Here is a 15971-nt window from a genome sequence, read left to right on the forward strand (position 1 = left end):
CGACCACCCGGGCTGCCCCAGCTCCCAGCCTGCCTCGACCCGGCCCCTTCCCAGCGGCGCGCCCCGCTCCTGACCGCCTAGACTGGGCGGCCTCCCCGGGGACAGGCCCCGGGCCCAGCCCCGCAGGAGCTCCTGAAGCCCCGCGGACGGTCGCGACAGCCCCAACTTCCCGGTGAGAACCCCGCGAATCAGCCCGAAGGGCTGACTTCAGCAACGGGGAAGAAGAAAAACAACCAGGGTTTCAACGCACATCGTTGGGTGCTGATGCCCCTGATTTTCCACCATGCCCCGTTCTCCTGAACCCCATGTCCTTATCTGTCACCGTTTCACAAAGTTAGAGATTGACTTCCAAGGCAAAAAAATGACTCATTTGTAGAAAGCCTGGGTGGTCTGCCCCTGTTTTTCATAGGATGCCTGGGACTTGTGCTAACAGTAACTACCCCTGGGCACATCCTCTTTGGAATACTTAACGGTATAGCAGGTATGGGTGTTAGATCGTTCATTGCATATCTCATGTTTTAGAGTTATTCTCCATTTTTCAAAGAGGAAACTATCTGAGAGGTGAAAGGACTTGCCCAAGGTCACACCAAAGGTAACGGTTCAAAAACAAGGGATGTGTTAACTTTATTGCTGCAATAATCCTTACAGCAATCCTCCAGGGTAACATGTGAGGGAATTGAGGGGCCAAAGATCAAGAAGGCCGCCTTGTTCCTATCAAGCTCCCAAAGGAATAAGTAGATTCTTTTCAGAAAACAGTAATTTCAATAACTGAAAACTCTAAAAGGCCTCAGTCAGAACGGGGGCCCCTCCCCACCTCCGATATATTCCTTTATTTTTATCTCAAGATAACAACAATTAATAATCAGCTAGAACATGCATGGAGTTATCAGCTTTCCCATGTTGAGGTTTCTCCATGACGGCTAATTTAAAACCTCAGGAAGAAACGCATGACGTCCTGCTGCCATGGTCTCTTACTCGGTAGGGGAGAGCCATACCAAAAGATCTGTCCACCGCCCAGCGCTCTGGACACAACTTAGGGGATCACAGCCATGATATCCAATGCCAGCTCTTCTCTCTACTTTGGGTGTTTTCTCTCTACTTCCAGTTTGGCTGTGTCCTCACCCTAATCTCATCTTGAATGGTAAATCCCACAATTCCCGTGTGTCCTGCGAGGACCCTGGTGGGAGGTAATTGAATCATGGGGAGGGTCTTTCCCGTGCTGTTCTCGTGATAGTGAATACGTCTCACAAAATCTGGTGGTTTTAAAAAAGGGAGTATTGCTGCACCGATTCTCTCTCTTTGCCTGCCGCCGTTCATGTAAGAAGTGACTTGTTCCTCCTTGCCTTCCGCCACGATTGTGAGGCTTCGCCAGCCGTGTGGAACTGTAACTCCATTGAACCTCCTCTGTACATTGCCCAGTCTTGGGTATGTCTTTATCAGCAGCATGAAAACGGACACACACGTTGGGGACCTGAAAGCCAGGTTTCCTGTATTCCATGACAAAGCCATTGCCAAGTAGCAAGCTGGCAATTTGATTCATGACCTGATGTGTAAACAGAGGTAAAGACTGAGACCATTCCAAGGTAAAGCTTTTAATACATTGTTGGCTATAACTTGCCTAAAATATCTCCTAGGCATAGGTGATTCTAGGCCTTGCTATTACAGTGCTCTTAATGACAGACAAGCACACCACTACTTGCAGAGGAAGAAAGGACTGCCATTTGATAACATCATGGAGAATGCTCCCCAAGCCATTTTCATGAATCACCCAAAAGACCAAATGGAACAGGAGCTATTATCCTTATTTTATTCAGGAAGAAACTGAGGCCCTGAGAAATTAAGATATTTGACAGATACAACCAGTAATTTAGGCTATTAGTAAATGTTTTAATCAGAGTTCAAATCCAGGTCTGTTTAACTCCAGAGCCCCTACATCACCGCTCCAGACTACCTCTCTGCTCACATCTTCAGCAAGTTACAAAATTTTGTTGAGTGGATGAATATTTTTACATATATTTCCCAGCTGGGCACAGTGGTTCATGCCCATAATCCCAGCACTTTGGGAGGCAGAGGTAGGAGGATTGTTTGAGCCCTGGAGTTCGAGACCGGCCTGGGAAACATAGTGAGACCCATGTCTTTAAAAAAATAAAAATTAAAAATTAGCCAGGTGTGTATGCACCTGTAGTCCCAGCTACTGGGAAGGCTATGGCGGGAGGATCACTTGAGCCCAGGAGTTCCAGGCTGCAATGAAATATGATCATGCCACTGCACTACAGCCTGGGTGACAGAATGAAACCCTGTCTCTCTCTCTCTCTCTCTCAAAAAAAAAAAAAAAAAAAAAAAAAAAAAGCCAGGTGTGGTGGTGGCTTACTCCTATAATCCCAGCACTTTGGGAGGCTGAGGCGGGCAGGCAGATCACCTGAAGTCTAGGAGTCCAAGACCAGCCTGACCAACAGGGTGAAACCCTGTCTCTACTAAAAATAGAAAAATTAGCTGGGCATGGTGGTGTATGCCTATCATTCCAGCTATTTGGGAGGCTGAGGCAGGAGAATCTCTTGAACCCAGGAGGCGGAGGTTGCAGTGAGCCAAGATGGCGCCATTGCACTCCAGCATGGGCAGTAAGAGTGAAACTCCATCAAAAAAAAAAAAAAAAGATGTTTATCTCCACCTTCTCCAGTTTTTTTCTCTTAGTGAAGGAAGGAAATGAAAGCATTTACAGACATTCTATAAGCAGAGGCATATGCCAGAGGAGAAAGGAAAGGGGGGAAGGACAAGCTTCAGTTATGGACTCCATGGGCTTATTCAGATAAAAAGCAGGAATTCCCCCTGGACTCTGGGTAGTGGAGGAAACACAGCAGAAAACAAAAAGTATACAGGAAAAACACAACTGCTTTCACTGGGAGACTTTTTTGGTACTTTGTTGCTGCTTCAACTGGCAGCAAAAGGGCAGGTTTTGGAGGATACGGTTACACTTGTCTCAAACCATATACATTGTAGCTCAGGAAAGTCTGAGTTTCAGTGAGTTGTCCCAAGAAACTGGAATTCCATAGAATATGTGATTCCAAGGTATAGGGTAGAATTGGTGGATGATTCACGTTAACTTTGTACAATTTACGATCCTGGATTTTCCAACTAGTCCATAGTATCTGTTATTAATAATCAAAGACAATCCATCGAAACCCCACTGAATCCCATTCCATGTCTTTTGCTCTTTTTAATATTGTGGATGATTCTCCTCCTCTATCACTTCCTTTTTATTTCTTCTCTACTTCTACAGTTTCTGTTTCTGCCTTTATTGAATACTCAGTGGAATTGTACCCAAGAGGTTCTGCCAGAACTTGACCGTTTTATAGTCTGTCCCCAACAAAGCTTCTATGTTGAGGCTGTTTTCCTTTCCACACACATTTTCACTGTTCCACGAACTTTTTCTGAGTGCCTATGATTACAGAGGCAGCTGTTATCTAACCACAGAGTGCTCACGGTGAAAGAAGTGGCTAAGTAATTAAACCACAGTACAGTGCTGCAAACACACAGTGCTGGGACACTCGATAGGATTGAGCCAACTCGGGGCAAGGAAGGCTTCCTGGAAGTGATATCTGTGCTAAAAGCAGAGTACAGGAAGTGAATCTTTTCCTTTTATCTCTTTGATGGTAAATGACTGTTGGCGGGGCCATGCCTATAGCAGTCAGTTTCTAAGAATTCAAGCACATAATCTCTAGTTTTCTTTTCTACCCCAGCCCCCTCCATGCATTAACAATCAAGCTTGCATTATTTATGAGTATTTATAAAGATTGTGTTTTCTGGCTTCTTGGCTACTAGCTCTAGTGAGATTCTTCCCCTGACCTTCTAGAGGAATCATCACATCAGGAGGTTCTCCCTGGCTTTTTAAATCTTTTAATTTTTATTTATTATGTTTTTTTGAGATGGAGTTTTGCTCCTGTTGCCCAGGCTGGAGTGCAGTGGTGCAATCTCGGCTCACTGCAACCTCTGCCTCCTGGGTCAAGCGATTCTCCTGCCTCAGGCTCCCAAGTAGCTGGGATTGCAGGCATGTGCCACCATGTCCAGCTAATTTTGTATTTTTAGTAGAGATGGGGTTTCTCCATGTTGGTCAGGCTGGTCTCGAACTCCCGACCTCAGGTGATCTGCCCACCTTGGCCTCCCAAAGTGATGGGATTACAGGTGTGAGCCACCACGCCCGGACCTCCCTGGCTTTTTTAAATGGTATAAGCACAGATGGTAGGAGAACTCTCTATTGTAATCAATCAACAGCACACTCAATCACTAGAAACTAGATAAACTGGACCAGGGTGAACAGTATAGAGGCTATTAACTCTTTGTTAGATGCAGAGTGTTTCAGACACAGCATACAAACTATTTCTGTTGTAGAATCAGGGCATGGGAGGCCCAAGAAATTAAGGAGAGAAAATGCAAATAGAACCAACTACTGTGTTCAATATGCAACTCTAGGTGGATGTTAAGTTTCATCCAGATGAAAGACCTTAGATTTCTAACAGAACGGAAATTTTTTTTTTTTTTTTTTTTTTTTGAGACAGGGTTTCACTCCCATCACCCAGGCTGGAGTGCAGTGGTGTGATCTTGGCTCACTGCAATCTCCACATCCCAGGTTCAGTGATTCTCTTGCCTCAGCCTCCCAAGTAGCTGGGACTACAGGCACACACCACCATGCTTGGCTAACTGTTGTATTTTTTGTAAAGATGGGGTTTTGTCACGTTGCCCAGGCTTGTCTTGAACTCCTGAGTTCAAGTGGTATGCCTACCTTGGCCTCCCAGAGTGCTGAGATTACAGATGTGAGCCACTGTGCCCAGCAAAATTATTCTTATTTTTAAATTTTTATTCTTCCCCCCACACCTTTGCTCAAAGAGAGAACCCTTGAAAGATACCTCTTCTATTTCACTTTCACACCCCTGGGGAAGATCTATCAAGTGACTCATACAAATGTCAGGTCATGTGGCTACATAATTACAAAATTGTAAGTCTTTACCACGCTTAAATGTTGTGGCTGTTGGTATTTACATAATGTACACAAGACATTCCTAAAATTTTGACAGAAAACTCTAGAGGATCCAACCTGTTTTAGTGGGGGACAGTCTCCCCTGCATGCATTGTTAGAACAAACCACAATGCAGAGTGGCAGCAAAAGTCTCTGTCAAGATGGTTTAGAAAGCTTGAAGGGATCGCCTCTACTGTGTAAGAGATGTAGCCACACCGCTCAAGCTGACTCACTTATTTTCATTATATTCAATGTATACTCAGAAGACACAGTGGAAGAGAATTGTGTGCCAGACAATTACAGAGCTTTGGAGATTTCTTTTCTTTTCTTTTTCTTCTTTTATAAATTTGGTACTTGTAAAAGATACTGGATGAACAGCCCTGTATCTGAAATCCACCCATGCATAAAACCAATTCGAGCAATTCAGCTGTGCTACTCTATCAATACGTTTCAAAGAGAAAAAAATCTTGATTCACATCAAACGTCCAGTACCATGACTGCCAATTGTTGGAGTTACGGGTATCTGGACAACAGAGTCTATGCTACCTTGTCATGGCCTCGGATGTTTCTTTATCCTCTTTTAGGGCAACTGACCATATCCCTACAAGCCAGAGTCCAGTCAAGAAAAAAAGGTGGAGGGAGCCAGGCACAGTGGCCCACGACTGTAATCCCAGCACTTTGGGAGGCTAAGGCAGGCAGGTCACTTGAGGTCAGGAGTTTGAGAACAGCCCGGCCAACATGGTGAAACCCCATCTCTACTAAAAAGACGTAATTAACTGGGTGTGGTGGCACGCACCTGGAATCCCAGCTACTCAGGAGACTGAGTCAAGAGAATCATTTGAACCTGGGAGGTGGAAGTTGCAGTGAGCCGAGATTGCACCATTGCACTCCAGCCTGGGCAACAAGAGCAAAACTCTGTCTCAAAAAACAAAAAACATTTTAGGCATCATTTCAAGCCAAACCAGAAGCTAGTCCTGGAAACATGAGGGAATGGAGAACTATAAGCCTCTCAGATCTTTCAGGTCAAGTGGGATTTACACAGATTCTAGAAAACACCTCCCTTAATTACATTGTTCTTAAGAGACTGTTCATGTGTCTCATGGCAGCCATCAGGACAGTGTCACTGGTAAAGAGAGACTACTGTATCAAACAATGCCTCTGTGTTGAGCTCTCATCGCGTGATCAGCTGTCTGAAAGACATAGAATTGTAAAATGTGGTCTTGGCCCTCAAGGAGTTCACGCTGTGGTTGGAGGAACACCCAAGACCCGTCTCTTCTCATGCCTGCTCGCCTCTAACCTCTGGCCCTCAAGCTGAGCCATTCCCCCTTCTGTGCCGTGAGGCACGCAGCTGCCTCTGGCAGACCCACTGCCATGTCCAGCCCACTGCCTCCTTGGCTAGCTAACATCCTTCAAGACTCAGCTAGAAGTCACCTGCCTAGGAAGCCTCCCCTTACCCACATGCCTGGGAAAGCCACCAGCTGCACTCTGTCCATACTCCTATCAGAGCGTGTAGCCTCACTCTGAGTTTCCAAGTCGGTCTGCCACAAGTAGGTTACAGGAAGGCAAGCCTGAGAGCTTCTCAGCCTTTGGAGTGTCTGGGTGCTGAGTGAGACCTGGAGCCAGCTACAAGCAGCCCAGGGTGCCATGGTGAATATTTTCATTTTCTCTGTGTTTTATTAAGTGAAAAAGGCTTGGCAGCACCACTGTCATCATCTGCTAATGTATTTGCCTCATTCACCCAGCTCTTGAGGGCAGAGACTGTCTTAGTCATCAATATATCCCGGCACCTGGGAGCCATTCTGCAAATGTTCATTGATAGAATGGAGGAGGACTTTGTGGGAGAGAACAGACTTGATCGGAGCCTTGAAGAACAGATATCGGATTTGGACATGTGCAGAGAAAAAGCAAATACACATGATAAGAGAAGGATCACACCTGCAAGGTCACAAACAGGGTGGTGCACACTTAGTGTTCCTGGCACCTGGGCAGGATAGCCTGACCAAGACGGACGGTGTGAACAGAGGCATCATGGGAAATGTGTCACGCCATGGAAGCTGTGCAGTAGGGTTTGCGCCTCAGGCTTGGATAAGAGGAAAGCACTGAAAATTTCTGAATGGAGAAGCAACATTATAACAAAAATATTCAAAGATGAATCTGAAAAAAGGAGAAATTGAGCAGAGGAAGTCTGATGTCACTGACAGCAGCTAGGGAGTTGCTGTGTAATATTTTCACCTGAATGAAAAAAACAATGGGTCTTGTGATCATCAAAAAAATATTTATTGATGGGCCGGGCATGGTGGCTCACACCTGTAATCCCAGCACTTTGGGAGGCTGAGGCAGACGAATCACCTGAGGTCAGGAGTTCAAGACCAGCCTGGCCAACATGGTGAAACCCTGTCTCTACAAAAATACAAAAGTTAGCTGGGCATGATGGCAGGTGCCTATAATCCCAGCTACTCAGGAGGCTTTGGCAGGAGAATCACTTGAACCCGGGAGGTGGAAGTTGCAGTGAGCTGAGATCATGCCATTACACTCCAGCCTAGGTGACAGAGAGAGACTGCCTCAAAAAAAAAAAAAAAAGAATTCCTGAGCTGCTACAATATACCCAGTCTACATACCTCTACTAGAGACCCTTAGTAAATATTTGCTCCTTGCCTTGGTTTTGCTTCCTACCTGAAATTGTACACTGGTCTAGGATTAAATTCATAAGGCTTAAGATGGGATAAAGGAGAGCAGGGAAAGAGAGCTGTCTTCAATACATGACCAAATGTGCTAGTATTAGTGTCTCAGAGGCAATTGAAAATGCCATGTTGCTTCAGAAATGGACTATAGTAAAAACTAAGGTGTCTCTTTAGAGAAAAGAATCTTCTGGAATTCTGAAGCCTCCATTCAATAGACTTGTTCAAGTCAGCATCTATATAAGGGAAGCATCTGTCTGGGAAGACAGAGACAGCATAAAAAATCAAAAATCAACAATGCCTTCCAAAAATAAAATATTCATTCATGGAAGCATCAACACATTCCAAGATCATTTCCACAAAGTGCACTGTAACACTGAAAACCTAATTTTAACAAATTCTTTTTCTTTTTCTGTTTCTTTTTTTGAAACAGGGTCTCGCTCAGTCACCCAGGCTGGAGTGCAGTGGCACAATCGGGGCTCAGTGCAACCTCAACTTCTTGGGCTCAAGCGATCCTCCTGCCCCGCCAAGGAGCTGAGACTACAGATGTTTGCCCCCATACCTGGCTAATTTTTAGTTTACATTTTAGTAGTGACGAGGTTTCACCATGTTGCCCAGGCTGGTCTCAAATTCCTGAGCTCAAGCAATCCACCTGCCTCAGCCTCCCAAAGTGCTGGAATTGCAGGCATGAGCCACTGTGCCCGGCCTCAAAAATTCCTTAAAAACTTTTTGCCAGCCATTTGTTTTGTGTACTTAACAAATGCTTATTAAAGATACATGTTATGAAAGTAAGTTGCCTCTGGTTCTGTACAGAATGGGATGGAAGAGCTACATTCATATCTTATCCTGGAGATGAGGGGGATGTCAGCAGGTCCTTCCCAGGTGAGGGAGCAAGAGAATAAAGTTAAGAGAGGTGCAAGAAAGCTGAACACACAGTTGAGTTACACCTCAGAGCCCTCACTCTAGAGGAACTCAAGTCTTGAGCCAGGAGCGCTTCCATTCCTTCTCCTCTGGGCCCCCAGGATGGCTCATAGCCTTGGGCCATCTTCCAGCCAGCCCGTAGGCTTTCCTCAGTGTTGACTTCCTCCAGCAATTGAACCATGGCTGTATCACCGAACACTTTTGTCCTGCTGGTTTTCTTCATGAGGACTCCATGTTAGCTGAAGCTTTTGCACACAAGACAAGCATGTTTATTGAGTATCATTTTCCTGATATTAACTGAATTATACCCAAACAGGCAATCAGAAGTTTGATTCACACAAATGGGATGCTAGCACAAAGAGGGCTAGCTGACCCAGGGCCCTAGCACTTGGGCCCTGCCCCACAGGGATGATTTCAGGGACTGAGACCAAAAGAAGTCTTCAAATCTCTTCTTGGAAGGCCTTTTACACAGAGGCATGCAGTCTCATTCTACCTCATCCAAGGTAGAAGCAGAAACACAGAAGACGGAGCAGGCAGGAGCCGGGAGTAAACCAAGAGGAAGCCAAAAGGCAGAGAGGAAAGTGGAGGGAGAATGCGTGAGTCAGTGAACAGGCAGAAGCAGCAGAGACGGAGAAGCCAACTGAGGGGATGAGACACCAGGGAGGCAGTTTCTGTGGGACAGTGGGAGTGTCCACTGCTGGCGGGAAGGATGGACAGACTGGAATTCAGCCATGAGGCTGCAGGACCTTCCTGCTTGGATTCCTGCTTGTCTGGACTTACCATCATATAACACCGTGGACGGGGCAGAGCAGAGGGGCCAGGGAGTTGAGGAGGAGTGTCACATCCTCAAAACAAGACTCTTGTTTTTTATGAAGGACTGTGAGCACTTAACAATATCACATACGTGAATTCAAATGCAAACAATCAAACATTCTAGAATAAAAGACATACATGTGCTTTTCAGATTATCCATGGTTTATGTTATAGGCTCTGTTATTCCTTCTCCTGTCACTCTGAGTTGAAGAAAGTAGTAGGTAATTATACTTATTTTCGTTTAAGACAACTGGGCATGGATGGAAGTTTGAATAAACCAACTTCCAGATCTCATGAAGGCAGCAAGAGATCCAGTAAGGATAAATGCATGACTGATTTTTCCATACAGATTCTAAAATCAACATGTAGAGGACAAAAATGATTTCCTTCTAGTAATCATGATTCTACTTTTTCTGTTCCATTTATTTTACCAAAAGCCAAAATACTACCAAATGACCAAAATCACACAGACAAATCCTCTTTAATTTCAGAATTCACTGGCACTACCTGTGTGATACTATTTTTTAATCATTTTTCTAATTTTCTAACCTGAATCCTATCTCACTGGCCACATTTATGTTGCCATTCAGCATTAACAAAGAAGGTGATATTAAGAAGTATTGAAGAGTTGGACTCTGAAACTTCCAGCAAGATGTGAATTTGCCATCATGGGCTTGTAATGAAAAAATATATAAAAGCTGCTCCCAGCTAATGGAAAAATAAATTGGAATTGTATTGGGAAAGTACCCAAAAGAACTGCCCTTAAATGAGAATTGAGTTTTTATTAGAAAAATCTGATAAGAGTAAAAAAAGAACATTAGCTCCCCCCATCATCTAATGGTCTGTGTGTCTTACTGTTTCATCGTCCTCCTATAAAAGGACATTCCACTCGAGTATCTCTCAAATGTTTTCATAATTATGAAAGTATCCTCTGTTCAGCAACCTGAAATAATTTCTCATTTCAAATGGAAGCTTCAATCTTGCAATGAAAGTACATACGCCAATTTCTTCATCTTCCAAGCACTAAAGGAAAAGCCATCACCTTGGCGTCTGCAGAGAAGAACAAATATTTGGGAAGCTTTTTCCTCATAGATTTTAGTACTTCCCATGGTCACTATTTGATTATACATCATATTCCTTTCCTGTTAAATATTTTCTGAGTGCCTTCCTTGTGCCGGGCACCAGGCACTGTGTGGTGCCCACAGCTGAACACTGCTCTTCATTGTGTCTGGGGTGAACGGTAAGGGCAGGTAGATACGCAAGAAACGACGTTTATATGCCAGATTTTTGTAACAAAAACAGAAAGACTGGGATTGGGCTCAGTTTGTTTTGGTTTTTTTTGAGGGGGGAGGTGGGAAGCACAAGCACAAGCATAGAAAGTGTGGCCTGCCTTCAATGGATGCGGTGGTGGCAGGGGGCATGTTTTAGCGTAACTTGGTCAGAGCTGGGTCAGGAGATCTTCCTGGCGACAGCACGAACAGTGGGCAGGGGAGGAAGGGTGGGTCCTCTGAGCAAGAGCGAATCAGTCCTGACTTGGGGCTGCTGAGAGGATGGTGAGAGGAGGAGGCCACCCGAGGCACTGTGGTTGGGAGCACAGGTGGGGCTGATGGTAGATTCCAAGCCAGAGCAGGGATTGAGGCGAAGATGCTTGGGAGCTCGGCTACTTCAGTGCTGGCTCTGCTGAATCTGTGTTGGTAAGAGACAGGGGATGCTGCCCTCTGGCAGGAGTGGGCAGTGAGCCCCAGAACTTGAGAGAATCAGCGGGCACCAGCAAGATGGAGAGAGATGATGGCTGAGCAGAAGCCATGGCATTTACCAACTCGGCCGCTGGTCACTTCCCTGAGAGTCATTTCAGTGGAACAGTATTGGCTAAAGGCCACATGGCCGTTTGTCAAGGTTGAATGTGTGGGGATAGGCTTGGGCTATGCATTTGCAGGGAGGACTGAGGCTTTCTGGTTTTGTTTTTAAGAAACACTGGGGCTGGGCACAGTGACTCATGCCTGTAAGCCCAGCACTTTGGGAACCTGAGGCAGGAGGATCACTTGAGCCCAAGAGTTCCAGACCAGTTAGGGCAATATAGGGAGACCCCCAACTTTACAAAAAAAGAAAAATATTAGCTGGGCGTGGTGGCACAGGCCTGGGTTCCAGCTACTTGGGAGGCTGAGGTGGAGGAGCCCTGCTTGAGCCCAGGAGGTAGAGGCTGCAGTGAACTGTGATCGTGCCACTGCATTCCAACTCCAGCCTGGACGCCAGAGCAAGACTTTGCCAAAAAAAGAAAAGAAAAGAAAAGAAAAAGGGGTCTAATGGATAAATCGTAAATCATGGTCTTTCCCATAACTGGCTGCATCCCACTGAGCATCCTTTTGTCTTGGCCAACTTAGTATTCCTAACCACTCTTGCCACCTCTGCTATTTTTCTGTAATTATAGATAAGAATGAAATAATAGTAAAAGCAGCTAGTATTTCCAGAGCATGTATACTCTACCAGGCATCACACTAAGAATATTAATACATATTAATTAGTTGAATCTTCCCTACAGCCCTGAGAAGTTGGGACTCTCATTTTACCTGTTTTATAGGTGAGGAAAATGAGGCAAGAGCAATTAAATAACTTACTGAAGTTCACACAACTAGGAAGTAGCTGAGCTGGGAGTCAGCCCAGGAAATGTGCTGAAGTCTATGCACTTAATTAAGATGCTGGCCACCCTCCAACCACTGCAAAGGTAGAAAGGAAGGCAGGGCATGGTGGCTCACATCTGTAATCCCAGCCCTTTGGGAGGCCTAGGGAGGCAGATTGCTTGAGCCCAGGGGTTAAGATCAGCCTGGGCAACGTAGTGAGACCCCACCCCTACAAAAAAATTTAAAAATTAGCCAGGCATGGTGGCATGAGCCTGTGGTCTTAGCTACTTGGGAGGTTGAGGTGGGAGGATTGCTTGAGCCTAGGAGGTCAAAGTTGCAGTGAGCCATGATCACGCCACTGCACTCCACCCTGGGCAACGGAGCAAGACTCTGTCTCAAAAAAAGTATAAAAGGAGTTCTAGGAGCTTTACAGAAACTAAACGAAATTGTAGAAAGCTTTCAATATTAATTTTTTAATATGCCAGCTCCTTTTAGAGAGTGCCGTGGACTGAATTCAACATCAGAGCTGAAAAATCTACCAGCACCATAAGCCTATGATTTAGGACTCAGACACAGGAGGGATCTGAAAGCATCTAGAGTCAAGTGCTTTTTTCACATAAAAAGAAACCACCATCCAGGCCAGCAGAGTGACCTGGCCAAGGTCACATCGTGGCTAAGAGCCAGCAGAGACTGGAACTCAACGTCCCAAGGTTTTCCACTGCACCCAAAGGGGCTGGAGGTGGAGGAGACAGAGAGAGGGGTGCAGTGAGGGAGGAAGGAAGCAGCTGAGGTGAGGCTGTGCCTAGAGCCCAGTCCAGGGTGCGGGCTGCGTGGCACGGGCCTGCCCACAGGCTGCAGCCTATCTCAGGCCTCTGCTGAGAGGTGGCTCGGAATTTGCATGTTACTTTTCAGCCATTTCACATGACTCATTTCCTTTTTCTCTCCTCCTGTGTCTTACACTATCTCTGCCCAGAACAAAGTGTTGATGAGGCCTGACCCATTAGTGCTTAATTAATGTTTTAAAATTAACTAATGTATCTGTACATGAGCGAATGATCAAAGGAGAAATGGAGAGGAAAAGTAATTCCCCAAATCTCCCCTTGATCTGCCAGGGAAGAAGGAAAATAGCTTCAGTAGAATCTTCTTGAATCTTGCAGAAGAAAAAGACACTGTCTGTAGCAGTGACTTGAACTGTGCAATGTTCATATTGGTCTTTTTTAAGATTTGTCCTCTTCAACATCGAAGCTCCCAGCTTGTGAGTTGCAGTTGGTAACCTTCACCTTTTAATGGCATTTCATCTTGTTGTCAACAGGGATGCAGTAATGTGAAAACACTGAACGTGTGTCTTTTGCAAAAACAACTTTCCACACACACATAAAAACTTACTGTGCAAACATGGCTTCTCCCTAAATGGCCCTACACATAGGCCAAGAAACAAAAAGCACATTTTGCAAAATAATCACCTCTCCCAAAACTGTTACAGCTTTTTGGGTGGTGCTGAAACTTGTATGCAGGAGAAGGAGAAGTTTTTACTATCCAAGGATCATCTTCTGCATTTGCCTTAAGTTAAATGACTTAAAGAGAATACAAACACATTTACTTTCCACATCAAAAATATGCCTAGTTTTTGGTTTGAATTTTAGAGTATGTTGAATAGGCAGTTATTTACATGGATTTGATTAGGAACACTAGGGCAACCCCAGAAAAAAATTAGTTTCCTTGGGGATTCCCTGATGTCTGACCCTTAGCATTTCGTTTATGGCTTTGTTACTTCAGTGGAAGGATTTTCCATTTGTTCAAGAATGAAGGCTCCTGGAAAGCAAGTTGCATTTCATCAAGGTTGATAAAGGCCTGTGGGTGCAGACAGGTCATCAAGACAAGTGAGGAGAGCTGGGTAAGGACATTGCCAGCCTGATCACAATGGCAAATGACAACTCAGTTTAGTCCCCAGGTCAGTCAGGCAGTAGGGAGTCGTGGAGGTGAGTGATGGATGAGCAGCTGCTACACAGCTCCGGCCAATTTCTCACCTCCTGGGATGGAAGCCCAGAGTAGTCGCATCTGCTTTTTTCACATGCAATTGAAGTTCTGAGCCTAATGTTAATTTTCCCAGTTTAAAGTAGTTGAGGGACTATACAGAACACATTTTCTGGCCGTATCTAGCGTGTGGGCCTCAGCTTCCAATCTCTGTGAAACCCTCTCAGTTATTGTTGTCTTTAATGTAACCAATGGATAGGATTTCTTTTTCCGCCTTGGCACGGAGTTTTTCTTCATCACACAATCCGGAGTGCAGTGGCAAAATCATGGTGCACTGCAGCCTTGACCTCCTGGGCTCAAGTGAGCCTCCCACCTCAGCCTCCCGAGTAGCTGGGACCACAGGCAATCAGGCCCAGCTATTTTTTTTTAATGTTTTAAAAAACAGGGTCTCACTATGTTGCCTAGGCTGGTCTCAGACTCCTGGGCTCAAGTGACCTGCCTACTTTAGCCTCCCAAAGTGCTGAGATTACAGGCATGCACCACTGCACCTGGCTAGGTAGGATCTTTAGAGCTAGCCTGAATCCTAAACTTACTTTCTTTTTTTTTTTTTTTTTTTTTTTTTTGAGACAGAGTCTCGCTCTGTCACCCAGGCTGGAGTGCAGTGGCGCGATATCGGCTCACTGCAAACTCCGCCTCCCGGGTTCACGCCGTTCTCCTGCCTCAACCTCCCGATTAGCTGGGACTACAGGCGCCACCACCACGCCCGGCTAATTTTTTGTATTCTCTAGTAGAGACGGGGTTTCACCGTGTCAGCCAGGATGGTCTCGATCTTCTGACCTCGTGATCCGCCCGCCTCGGCCTCCCAGAGTGCTGGGATTATAGGCGTGAGCCACCGCGCCCGGCTTGAATCCTAAACTTTCCATTCAATATCTGTGTTATATATAAATGAATATATGGTATATACAGTTATGTCTCATTTAGTGACAGGGACACATTCTGAGAAGGCATCATTAGGTGATTTCATCACTGTGTGAACGTCATAGAGTTTACGTCCACAAACCTAGATGGCAGAGCCTACTACACACCCGGGCTCTGTGGTATGGCCCATTGCTCCTAGGTTACAAACCTGGGCAGCAAGTCACTGCACTGAATACTGTAAGCGGTTGTAGCATAATGTTAAGTATGTGTGTGTCTAAACATCTCTAAATGTAGAAAAAGTACAGGAAAATTACAGTATAAAGGATATACAATGGTATACCTGTATAGGCCACGTACCAAAAATATACACTTGTATAGGGAAGGCCTGGAAGCTGCTCTGGGTGACTGAGTGAGTGAGTGGTGAGTGAATATGAAGGCCTAAGACATTACTGTACACTACTGTAGACTTTAAAAACACTATACACCGGCCGGGCACAGTGGCTCACACCTGTAATGCCAGCACTTTGGGAGGCTGAGGCAGGAGGATCACCTGAGGTCAGGAGTCTGAGACCAGCCTGGGTAACATGGTGAAACCCCATCTCTACCAAAAATGCAAAAAATTAGCTCAGCATGGTGGTGCATGCCTGTAGTCCCAGCTACTCGGGAGGCTGAGGCAGGAGAATCTCTTGAGCCTGGAAGGCAGAGGTTGCAGTGAGCCGAGATTGCGCGACTGCACTCCAGCCTGGGTGACAGAGTGAGACTCTATCTCCAAAAACAAACAAACAAACAAAAAAAAAACCTACACACTTAGGCTACACCAAATTTATAAAAACAAAACATAATTGTTCTATGACATTATGATGGCTATGATGTCACTAGGCAATAGGAATTTTTCAGTTCCATTGTAATCTTTTGGGACCATCATTGTCTATGTGGACCATCCTTGACTGAAATGTCATTATGAGGTACATGACTGTACTTTATGAATATATGTGTTGCATATTAATATGTTACACATTATATGCTATATCAGCTATT

The sequence above is a fragment of the Chlorocebus sabaeus genome, chromosome 14, assembly GCF_047675955.1.
Source record: "Chlorocebus sabaeus isolate Y175 chromosome 14, mChlSab1.0.hap1, whole genome shotgun sequence".
NCBI classification, from domain to species: domain Eukaryota; kingdom Metazoa; phylum Chordata; class Mammalia; order Primates; family Cercopithecidae; genus Chlorocebus; species Chlorocebus sabaeus.